The sequence below is a fragment of the Lissotriton helveticus genome, chromosome 2_1 (assembly GCF_964261635.1).
Source record: "Lissotriton helveticus chromosome 2_1, aLisHel1.1, whole genome shotgun sequence".
In the NCBI taxonomy this organism is placed as follows: Eukaryota; Metazoa; Chordata; class Amphibia; order Caudata; family Salamandridae; genus Lissotriton; species Lissotriton helveticus.
The window spans coordinates 1,561,197,236-1,561,209,899 of record NC_136059.1 but is presented as its reverse complement, the minus strand read 5'-3'; the positions used below and the strand labels follow the sequence as shown (position 1 = coordinate 1,561,209,899).

At 47.9% G+C, this 12,664-nt stretch overlaps 1 protein-coding gene across 5 annotated transcripts in view; it reads right to left on the bottom strand.

Moving 5' to 3' along the window:
• PAX5 (paired box 5) overlaps positions 1-12,664 on the bottom strand; it is a 562,382-nt gene that overhangs the window by 118,175 nt on the left and 431,543 nt on the right. The gene's annotated exons all lie outside the window — the stretch shown is intronic.

Sequence of the window (12,664 nt, the reverse complement as noted above, 5' to 3'; positions counted from 1 at the left end):
CACAAGGCTCCAAACACCAAACTACGCACTTTGCTTTGGTACAGTCACAAATCAGTGAAAACCCATGAGGGAAGCAATGTATGAAAGTTTGCAAGCATCACAGAGATCACACACAAGTATGCGTAATGAGCTCGTCCAGTTCTCTTTAAGTTGTTTGCAATGTGGATTTCCAGTGTGGGGAAAGGGAGAGTGGTCATGTGAAGTGTTTTCTGCAAGTTGAATTGCCTCAGAAATGTGTGTGACTTTCGTTATTAAATCAGTGCTGTGAGGAACACTCTAAAATCCTTCAAAGTTCAGGTAACTTACCCTCACTGCTCTCCTCTGAGTGTAACTCCAACTCAGGATGGTGACAGGATAGCGAAGACTCTAAACTTGTTTACTCTGTTACCTCATCAATGGGTCTGCAAGAGGACTCCCAATATGGCTGGCAACATTCCCATGTCTCAGCCAATTTTTGTGTGCAATAGACACCTGCCAAACGGAACCCAGAAACCTATGTTCTACAAGGCTCCACAGAAGACTCTGTGTGCCTAAGAATGTGTTTTACTCATGACTAAGGATCAGACAGACTGGTGGCAAAGAGGGGAAAGGCTGGTAAGCCAGACACCAACACAGGAAAAGTCAGTCATCTATTTCAACAATGTGTAAACAGATAACATTATCTTCAGTGTTGAACGGCACTCTCCCCTATTTACTTTAAGCAGGGCTTTAAGTGGGATGAAAAAACTGGGGGTCTCTCAAAGGGGCATGGCCTATGCGATTAAGGGCATGGCTTAAAAATATGCAAGCTAAAAATCTATGTTTAGCACAGTGTGCCGCCCAATTGGAATTTTGCTGCTTCTGTCATTGCATCCAGATATAAAACAAAAAGTAACATTACACCTACAACAAGACAGGAATATTGGCTTTGCCAATGGGTGTTAGTTCTGTACGATCAATAGGCAACAATTACGGCTTCATTGTATGTAACAGTGAAAATGCTTCTGTTCTGAAATGATGTGACTGTGAAAGAACCATAATGAGTCTCTTTGAAGTTACATCAAAGGCAGTTAAGGGTTGTACTGCTGCAGAGTTAAGGTTTATTTTTTCATCCTGAGGGCAACAATGGAGAGCCCGATAGGGTCCCATCTCAGCACCTGCTTTTAAGAACCGGCAGGACCTGGCTCACTTAAAGCCCTGACTTTAAGTAATCTTTACAGCACTGGGCAATTAGATGAGACAGGGAGGTGGCGTGCAGAGTCTACAAGATCACTTTAACCAATTAAGAACAGAGGGCTCTTTTCAGTAAAAGGATAGTGTATTGCTCTCTGACGCATGCAAATTGGATATTTCCAAACCAGATGATAAATTAACTAAGATGTGTTCATTGCACAAGTGTACAAGTGTACAATAGCCTTGACCATACCCGGCAATGGCCCATAGAGGCTAAGCGCCATGCAGTGATATCAAAGTTCTCTCCCATGTGAAGCCCAGTCTAAAATCCAATAAATCATAGTCTTTTGACATGAATGTCACACTGTAGAACGAGGGTATGGACAATAGTTATCTGCATCTGTTGATGCATCTGTAAAGCAAAGATGTAATCACTGCTGGGGCATATTATGCCGGTGCCGCCACAAACTATTTTGCAGTCCTGCTGGTATTCAACAACTGCACCGAAGTTAACCTAACTCTTAATTTACTTACTGGAGCAATATTGTCACAGAAGTGACGTCGAATATGCCTTGGTACTACAGTTGTGACATTACAGGAAGTTCCAATACATGACCACGAATTTGACTCTACATCATGGAAATATATAAAACAATCAAAGGGAAGCTTTTTTTTATATTAGCAAGAATAAACACCTAACGAGAAAACTGAGCAAAAGGAAGGCTTATTTTAAAAAATATCAGGCGACAGACTGATTAAATCAAGGACTTAAAACAGTGGAAAGGGATTGCAAGCAGAAGTGAAGTACAAGAAATTACGAATGCTAGATAGGTAAGGTAAGGTAATGACTTTATTGCATGATTAATTGAATCGAATGCTAGATAGGATTACATGAGTTCACCTCTGGAGACCATCAATCAACTGGCAATTTTGAAAACATATTTATTTTGGGTGTTTTATATTGCCAGCATGTTTTTTGTGGCCACTAAACAATATGGGTTGCTGCACCCTTCCACAAGACCTGTATTGCTTCATATGGGGCTAAAAATAACTCCTGTTGCTGGCCCTATGTGGATTACCCCCTGAGATAATACATATTGTCTTTTTTTATATTTATCCAACTTTTGCTGGGGGGTGCGTAACTAGTTAGCATGGAGGAGTCTAGTTTGTTATCGGAATTAACCAGACAAATCGATCCACCAACTTAGAATGGCCATGCACCACCGCCACATATTGCCAGGATGTTTCTTTGTTGCAATATGTAACACTTAAAATGTAAATGTTGTATACCAAGCCAAAGACATGCAATGATGACTTGACACTCTCTCCCCTGAGGAAGACCTGCAAAAAAGGCTCTTGATTTTTGGATAATGAAGATGTGACATGGTCTCTTCATAAAGAGGCAGACGTCCTGATGGAATGTACTTTAAAACCAAATGACTCTAGGACTAGGTGAGTCTTCAGATCTTTCTTGACATCTTTAATTTTGGGTTGGTTTTTCATTGCAGAATTCATATCATTCCAAAGTCCAGGTCCCAGAAATTGATCTTGCATGACAACCAACAAATCATTTATTATGTTATGTTATATTTTGTTGTTTTAGGCAGGGTCGGGCTGGTCTATTGGGCAATCAGTCACTACCCGATGGATTGGTCTCCCAGAATGTGTGGGCCAATTTTTGGCTGTTTGTGCGCCTGTTGAATGGTCTGTTGGCCCGATTGTTACTGTTGATTTCTCTGATATTACTACAAACGGTCTCTGCAAAAAGATCAAATCCATTCAGTGTTCCATGCCTCGCAAAACATTTATAGTGTGTCTTTACAAGTTCAAATCTGCTCCAATTTACAAACATGGGCCACTTTTTATCTTTCTAATTAACTAATAGGGGCCAAATTAATTTTGGTGAGTGGGCCTTTCAGTCCCAATCAGGCCCCAATTTTATGTTATATCATTCTTCACTTCTTCATATTGTTCTCTGGCACTATAAAAAAACACTGTTGGTGATATTTGGTGACGGAAACAATAGCTAGAGACTTTTGCAGCTGGAGGGCCTGTTTGTGGGATTATGTATCATGACATGAACTCAACCCATATTTGTGGATTTGTACTGTTAGTTGAATGGTGCTGTCTGCTCCTCGAAGCGTTTTATTCCTATTACTTATGTGTATTGTCTTGCTCTCTCACTTAGGTTTAGTCACTGTTCTAATCTCAGGAAAAGACTGTTTAAAAGTGTTTATTTTTGTACATGGCATATTAAAAGTGCTTAAAAATGCAACCCATGAGCAACTTCATTCGGGTGAGCGTTTTGCACCTGATTCTATGGATATCTTTCTTGTACCAAAAGAACAGGACCCAGATTGAATCAATAATTAAGAAGACAGTTGAAGCCAATTCTCAAACATACGCGCCTCTCTAGAATCCTATTCTTATGGCAGGTCAGTTGAGAGAATATTTTCTTGCCTATAAATGCCTATATAATTTCGAGCACACGATATATTTGAATCTAGGTTTCGAACTTGCATTTATGTGCCTAATTGTTGCATGGTACCAACCACCCATTCCCTGATAAAAACTTTACCTGTGTGTGGCACGGATAACTAGTTGAGAGCTCCAGGATCAAAGTCTTAGTTTATTCCTAATTCTGCCCATTGTTTCATTAGTTTCTCTCCCAATCCCGCAAGTTGTGAGATCAGTAGAAAATAGGCCCCCTTTTCTCATGTATTCAATTCCGAACAATACAATCAAAGGCAATGCGCCCACTGACTTCTTCACAAGCACAGAATGTGAAAAGTCCACATTCTTTGTTGCCCATGGCACCCCACTTTGTGGATTATGGCAGTGAGTAGTTTATAGTACACTTAACTATTCACATCAAAACCTTCTAGTCTACACTCTGCAGACAGGGTCAGCAAAATTGAAGCCAAATTCCATCAATCAATCAATCAATCAGGTCATTTGTAGAGCGCACTACTCACCCGTAGGGTCTCAAGGCGCTGGGAGGAGGGGGGGGGGGTGCTGCTACTGCTCGAACAGCCAGGTCTTGAGCTTCTTCCTGAAGGAGAGGTGGTCTTGGGTCAGGCGCAGATTGGTCGGAAGTGAGTTCCAGGTCTTGGCGGCCAGGTAGGAGAAGGATCTTCCTCCTGTTGTCGCTCTTCGGATGCGGGGGACGGCGGCGAGGGCGTGGTTGGTTGATCTGAGGAGGCGCTTGGGAGTGTAGAAGTTGATCCGGTTGTTGAGGTAGCTCGGGCCTTGGTCGTGTAGGGCTTTGTGCGCGTGGGTGAGGAGCCGGAAGGTGATTCTCTTGTTGACCGGGAGCCAGTGCAGGTCTCTCAGGTGTCCGGAGATGTGGCTGCGTCGGGGGATGTCGAGGATGAGTCTCGCCGAGGCGTTCTGGATCCGCTGGAGTCTCTTCTGGAGTTTGGCAGTGGTTCCGGCGTAGAGGGCGTTGCCGTAGTCCAGTCGGCTGGTGACGAGGGCTTGGGTGACCGTCTTCCTCGTCTCGGTGGGGATCCACCGGAAGATCTTACGTAGCATGCGCAGGATGTTGAAGCATGACGAGGAGACGGCGTTGACTTGTCTGGTCATGGAGAGGGAGGAGTCCAGGATGAAGCCCAGGTTGCGTGCGTGGTCTGTCGGTTTGGGTGCGGTGCCCAGGGCGGGGGGCCACCAGGAGTCGTCCCAGGCGGAGGGCGTGGAGCCCAGGATGAGGACCTCCGTCTTGTCTGAGTTTAGTTTCAGGCGGCTGGTCGTCATCCATTCGGCTACGTCTCTCATCCCTTCGTGCAGGTTGGCTCTGGCGGTGGCGGGGTCGTTGGTCAGGGAGAGGATCAGCTGGGTGTCGTCGGCGTAGGAGATGATGTTCAGGTTGTGTTGGCGTGCGATGGCCGCGAGGGGGCTCATGTAGATGTTGAAGAGGGTTGGGCTCAGCGAGGATCCTTGGGGTACGCCGCAGATGACTTTGGTGGCCTCTGACTTGTACGGTGGTAGGCGGACTCTTTGTGTTCTTCCGTCGAGGAAGGAGGTGATCCAGTCCAGTGCCTTCTCCTGGATTCCGATGTTGCTGAGGCGCTGTACTAGGGTGCGGTGGCAGACAGTGTCGAAAGCCGCGGAGAGGTCCAGGAGGATGAGGGCCGCTGTTTCTCCGTTGTCCATCAGAGTTCGAAGGTCGTCGGTGGCGGCGATGAGGGCGGTCTCGGTGCTGTGGTTCGCCCGGAAGCCGGACTGTGATGGGTCGAGGGATCCATTCGTCTCGAGGAAGGCGGCTAGCTGTTTGTTGACGGTCTTCTCGATGACTTTGGCCGGGAACGGGAGGAGCGAGATGGGACGGTAGTTCTTGAGGTCGGTGGGGTCTGCTGTGGGTTTCTTGAGGAGAGCGCTGAGTTCGGCGTGCTTCCAGCTCTCAGGGAAGGTGGCGGAGTCGAAGGAGGTGTTGATGATGTCCCGCAGGTGGGGTGCGAGGACAGCGTCGGCTTTGCTGAAGACGTGGTGAGGGCAGGGGTCAGTCGGAGATCCGGAATGGATGGAGTTCATGGTGCGGATGGTGTCTTCGGTGCTGATCGGGGTCCAGGTGCGGAGGGTGGTGGTGGGTGGCGTCGTTGCGGTTGTGGCTTGCGTTGGTTGGTTGCTGAAGCTGTTGTGTATGTCCGTGATCTTGTTGTGGAAGTAGGACGCGAGGGAGTTGCAGAGGTCTTGCGACGGGGTGATGTCGTTGTTTCCGGCGCTGGGGTTGGAGAGCTCTTTCACGATGTTGAAGAGTTCCTTGCAGTTGTGTGCGTTGTTGTCCAGCCGGTCCTTGTATTCATTTTTCTTGGTGGCGCGGATCAGTTGGTGGTGTTTCCGGGTGGCGAGCTTGAGGGTGGTCATGTTGTCCGTCGTTGGTTCCCTTCTCCAGGCTTTCTCGAGGGCTCGACAGTTCTTCTTGGAGCACTTGAGTTCGTCGGTGAACCATGGTGTTTTTCTGCTGCAGGATCTGCTGGGCGGGGTCCTCAGAGGGGCGAGTTCGTCCGCGCAGTTGCTGATCCACTTCGTGAAGTTGTCGGCGGCCTGGCTGGGGTTCGCTGAGTTGGCGGGAGGGTGCTGGCTCAGGGAGGCGGTGAGCTGGTCGGCTGTGATCTTGTTCCAGCTTCTGCGAGCAACCTGTTGCTGGAGGTGGTGGATCGTCGTTCTTCTGAAGGTGAAGTGGACGCAGCTGTGGTCCGTCCAGTGGAGTCCTGTTGCGTGGCTGAAGGTGACGTCTTTGCTGGATGAGAAGACGGCGTCGAGTGTGTGTCCGGCGAGGTGGGTGGGGGTGGTCACCAGTTGCTTGAGTCCGAGGTTGTCGAGGTTGTCGAGCAGGGTGATGGTGTTGCGGTCGTTGTTGTTCTCCAGGTGGAAGTTGAGGTCCCCCAGGAGGATGTAGTCGGCGGAGGGGAGAGCGTGCGGGCTGACGAAGTCGGCGATGTCCTCGCTGAATCGTGTGCGCGGTCCCGGGGGTCGGTAGATCAGGGTGCCTCTGAGGGTGGTCTTCGGGTCGGTGTGGATCTGGAAGTGCAGGTGTTCAGCGGTGGTGAGGGTGTCATCGGTGTTGGTACTGATGCGGATGGTGTCTCTGTGGATGATGGCGATGCCTCCTCCGGTCTGGTTGTCGCGGTCTCTCCGGGTGATCTTGTAGCCCTCTGGGATGGCGATGGCGATGTCCGGGGCTGAGGAGGCGTTCATCCAGGTCTCGGTGATGAAGGCAACGTCGGGGGCGGTGGTGTCGAGCAGGTTCCAGAGTTCTACGGCGTGTCTGTGGACGGAGCGGGTGTTGAGCAGGATACACTTGAGGTGGGTGCTGCTGGAGTTCGGCTTGGCGGGTGCAGGGAAGGTCCGGATGCAGGTGAACTTGCAGGCGAGGCAGCTGAAGGGTCCGTGGGTGTGCTTCGGGGCGGCTCGGTGACATCCTGGGATGTGGCCGGTGTTGAGTGCGATGAGGTCGGCGGCGCTGTAGGTTCGTCGGGTCGGCTTCCGTCGGTGGGGGCCAGGGGTCCTGGCGCTGGTCGCGGTCCGGTCGCGGACGGGCGCAGACGGGCTTACCTTTGGCGCGCCTTCGGCGCACAATCGGCGCGCCCGCTGCGCGTCAACGCTGCGCGTTCGCACGGTCGCCATATAAGGCGAAGTGCGCGGGTGGGCGGAGCAGCTGGGAGGCGGGAGCGGGGAGGGAACAGAAGGGAAAAGGGGCGGGGTCGGTGGTAGTGGCGGGAAGCGGGGGCGGCGAGGGAGGCGGGAAAGCGAGCGAGGAATGTCAAACAGGCTAATACGGGGAAAAACGCTTAAAAACAGGCACAAGTGATGGACAAAACAGCTGAACACGGAGAAAAAAGCCTAAGAGAAAAGTACAGGCACAAGTGATTGACAAAATAGCTAAACACGGAGGAAAAAGCCTAAGAGAAAAATACAGGCACAAGAGATTGACAAAAACAGGCTGAACACGGGGGAGGGATTTGAAAAATAAAAACAAGCACAAGCGCGTGGCAAAGGAAGGCAAACTGACGGCAGCAGGGTCAGTCGGCAGCGAGGCAGCGAGGCAGCTAGGAACAGTTAGGGGGGCACACGCAGCAGCTGGCGGCCGTGCGGCGCGGGGGTGTCCCACAAGTGGGTCACACTCACCTGTGTCGCACGGTCGCCATATAAGGCCAAGTGCGCGGGTGGGCGGAGCAGCTGGGAGGCGGGAGCGGGGAGGGAACAGAAGGGAAAAGGGGCGGGGTCGGTGGTAGTGGCGGGAAGCGGGGGCGGCGAGGGAGGCGGGAAAGCGAGCGAGGAATGTCAAACAGGCTAATACGGGGAAAAACGCTTAAAAACAGGCACAAGTGATGGACAAAACAGCTGAACACGGAGAAAAAAGCCTAAGAGAAAAGTACAGGCACAAGTGATTGACAAAATAGCTAAACACGGAGGAAAAAGCCTAAGAGAAAAATACAGGCACAAGAGATTGACAAAAACAGGCTGAACACGGGGGGAGGGATTTGAAAAATAAAAACAAGCACAAGCGCGTGGCAAAGGAAGGCAAACTGACGGCAGCAGGGTCAGTCGGCAGCGAGGCAGCGAGGCAGCTAGGAACAGTTAGGGGGGCACACGCAGCAGCTGGCGGCCGTGCGGCGCGGGGGTGTCCCACAAGTGGGTCACACTCACCTGTGTCGCACGGTCGCCATATAAGGCCAAGTGCGCGGGTGGGCGGAGCAGCTGGGAGGCGGGAGCGGGGAGGGAACAGAAGGGAAAAGGGGCGGGGTCGGTGGTAGTGGCGGGAAGCGGGGGCGGCGAGGGAGGCGGGAAAGCGAGCGAGGAATGTCAAACAGGCTAATACGGGGAAAAACGCTTAAAAACAGGCACAAGTGATGGACAAAACAGCTGAACACGGAGAAAAAAGCCTAAGAGAAAAGTACAGGCACAAGTGATTGACAAAATAGCTAAACACGGAGGAAAAAGCCTAAGAGAAAAATACAGGCACAAGAGATTGACAAAAACAGGCTGAACACGGGGGAGGGATTTGAAAAATAAAAACAAGCACAAGCGCGTGGCAAAGGAAGGCAAACTGACGGCAGCAGGGTCAGTCGGCAGCGAGGCAGCGAGGCAGCTAGGAACAGTTAGGGGGGCACACGCAGCAGCTGGCGGCCGTGCGGCGCGGGGGTGTCCCACAATACGTTCCAAGAACCATCTGCCCTTCTGTCCGTCTGGATTCTTTTACCACACAGACGCAGAGCAGTGACATCAGGTCAAGTGTATATTTTGCTTCACCGGTGCCACAATCTCACTTACCCTCTATCCTAACACCACAAACAATGACCCACAAATAGCCTGTGTAACTTTAATCCTGTAATGTATCTTTAGCATTTGTAGAGAGTCTTACGGCCCTGTTAAGACACCAACATACTCCTGGGAGTAATAGTAAGAGGTTATTCTCTTTGTTGGGCATGGTTGGTGAAAGTGAGGATTGTTAGCGTCCCCTATGACAGAAGAGCTGCACGTTTCATGTGAAGCTGGAGGGAGGCTCCAGTTGTGATGTGGCAAACTTGTTGTAGCATGCTGGCATGGGATGAAGCATAGAGATCTAAGACTGACAGTCACAAAGACACCTCTTCTCTGTCTCTTAAAAAGGCACTCTATCTTATGCTCATTCAGAGCTGAAACCATTGCTAGCATGTTTAAAAACAATCGAAACCATACACCAATAACATTCAATCATAGACCCTACTATTATCCTAAATTGGGAGAGTGTGGAATTGTAGGAGTTGGCTTCCGTGAACTCTGTGAACTTTTTCCAGTGGAAAAAACCCTAAGGACCACTGTAAAAAATATACAAACGTGTGCCACTGACCAGTTCTAAACAGCAACTGTCCTCAACTGATATTTTCTATATAACATTTGGGCATGTGTCTATAAAACCCAAATGCAGCCAAATGGATATTGTACAACAATATGAAGTTGATTTAGTGTTGGAGGGAACAGGCGTCCAACCAAACGCGCATTCCTCCCCCCTCATTTAGAGTCAGGACACTGCCTAGCTTCTTACGGTGAAGCTTCAGCTGGCGCTACCATTGGAAATCTTTGACCGGTGGCTCAACAACCACAAGGCCACCGTTCAGTGGTCATCACAAGTCTCTTGATGTACAATTTACTCAGTGCCTAATTTGTGAAAAGTTAAGTGCCTGGGCCATTCTAGGAAGGCCACTGCAGCCTGCATCATGCATTGCCCCTGCCAGCACTTCTAGTGACAGGACCACCATAACACCTAACCATCGCACTCCTACAAGTGTGACAATTCAAACAACTTCAGGCTACACCAAGCTGTAATAATTAGGCACGAGGCAGGTATTATTAATTTTCTGTGGGATTTCACCTAATCAACACAGTTGTTGTGCTCATTTCAAAATTAAACAGACAGCTTCACCATGTTACTAGAGCCGGTGCTGACAATGAAGTGCCGATGCCTAGCTCCGGTAAACCACAGGCTCAAATTAAGCACTGATTTTACCTGCCAGGAAACGCACCCATGGTATTTTTACTATTCACTTCCCACTTCCCACTGATCTTGTTCACTGCATATCCGACGGACTCTCAAAAATTCCCCGTACGGTATGCTGTTTAGCAATGTTTTTGGGTGGAAACTGGTCGCTTCAAGGGTGGCATTGGTTGAAGTTGATTTTCTGTGCAAAGTTGTGTGAATCTGCCGATCCTTAATATAGATTTCAGTGTCCAGAAAGATAATTCTTTCTTTACTCATGTTGTAAGTCAATTTCAAGTTTGTTACACTGTTATTCAATATCCACCGAACGTAAAGAAGTTCTCCTCCAAGCACATTGTGATCATTTCCAGTAACATTTTGTTATGACTACTGAATTCCAGATTTCTTTCCTTTAAGAAAAAATTGCATGCGTTTGTTCCCATGTCATTGTCAATGTTGGTGTATAACCCAATTACATCCATTGAGATCAAGTAATAAGACTCTTGCCAAGGTGTATCTAGTATTGTTCGCAGTAGATCATTCGTATCCTGAATGTATGAGTTTAATTTTGCAACAAACGGTTGTAAGAAGTGATCTATATATTCCGCCATCGGTTCCAATAACGACCCCGTGGCGGATATTATTGGTCTTCCCGGAGGTTTTTTTTGGTCTTTATGTATCTTTGGCAAGAAGTATATAGTTGCCAATATAGGATGTGTCACTGTCAGGAATTTCCTCTCTGTTTCATCAATGAGTCCTTCCGATGTCCATACACTTAGTTTTTCATCAATTTTGTTCTTAATTTCCACACATGGGTTCTGTTTCAATTTCTCATAGTGATTGGTATTTCTTAATTGGCGATGAGCTTCTATCATGTATGCACTTCGATCCATTATTATCACGTTTCCACCCTTATCGGCGACTTTTATTTCTATCTTGTCATCCTCAGACAAGTTTTTCAATGCCATCCGTTCCTCCTTTGTTAGGTTATCGTCATCAAAATTCCATTTTAATTTGTAGATATCTTGAATCACTGCTTCTTGGAATAAATCCACTTTATTTCCTGGACTCAATTGTGGGTAAAATCTTGATTTTGGTTTTTTTCCACTCAAACCTGCCCCACGTTGATTTACCACTTGTGATAAGGTGAATTCCTCTGTTGGATCTTGGTCAATGTTCATTAGAGTCAACAAACCTTCTGCGTCATTTATTTGTAACATTTCATCATTTGTTTCCATTTGAATGGGCCTTTTCTCCTTTAGTATATTCTCCTTAAAAAGAAGGCATTAAAATAAATATGGATAAGCCTATTGGAAGGCAATATGCACAGGACAAAAAACAATAAAGAAAACATGTTTGGTTAAAAATATCATTTTGAGCACTATTAGGGTTGACTTTTTTGATTGTTGTTATAAACAAGATGTAAACTACAAGGACCAGAATCCTTGGGACAACATGTGACAGGAAATGAGAGTAATGAAAAAATGTAATCTTTAAAAAGCAAAGGGGTGGGGCAACCCTGTTGATCGTGAGCAAGGTGGAGAGACACCGAAACGCGTAGGTCAGTTGCGCTATTGCCCTGTGATACTTTGAGTAATAAAAGGAGATTGCTGTTTAAATCAAATCTGGCTGTGCGACCCGTTTTTCCCTTGGTGGGGAAAAGTTTTTGGTATATTTGAGCGGCGTGGGTTCAGCCGCAGGATAACGCACATGCACGAGCGCTGCAGAAATCCCGAGTGGTGAACCAACGTGGAGGAGAATATATATATATGTATATATATATATATATATATATATATATATATATATATATATATATATATATATATTTATATATATATATATATATATATATATATATGAAAGGGCGGCTTGCAGTCCACGGCAACAACGGAGCGGCAATAGGTGAGAACATTCTGTTTGGGGCGGAGTCTAAATCACATGAACACTTAAGGCGCAGGACTCATACTAACATTTGTATCGTTGGGAACCTCCTGTTAACTTGGGCGCTGAAGGAGGCATGGATTTGCCGAAATGCATTCGTCATTTACATCGAAATAAAGAGGCTTCCTTTCTGTTCCCCCGTGTGGCCTCTACTCTTTTCGAAAGGAGGAGGTTTTTGCCATATATTCTGTGGTTGCCAGTAACGCAGTTTGGAGGCCCCCGCTTCATTAAGTGGGCCAGGTTCATATTGGTGGTTGTTCCGGCAACATTTGGTGTTTCCAGGGGACTGGATTGACTTGTGCCCGCCACGAAAACTTGGAGCAGACAGCACGGTTGCGAGGAGACTCTGCCTTGCTCTTGGGCGGCGTGTAACTACACTGCTGCCCCCGCCGAAACTGTTCCTCACTTCGGGGCTGAAGCGGTGAGGGGACGGAAGGAGGTTTCTTTAACCTGATGACAAGCAGGAAAAGCAAGGCTGTCCACATCATGAAAGTCCTGCATTCGACTAGCCGGTTGTACATTTTCCCCACATCTCACTTACCTGAATGCAGAATGATGTATTCTGGTCTTTGCAATCCACGGCAACAACGGAGCGGCAATAGGTGAGAA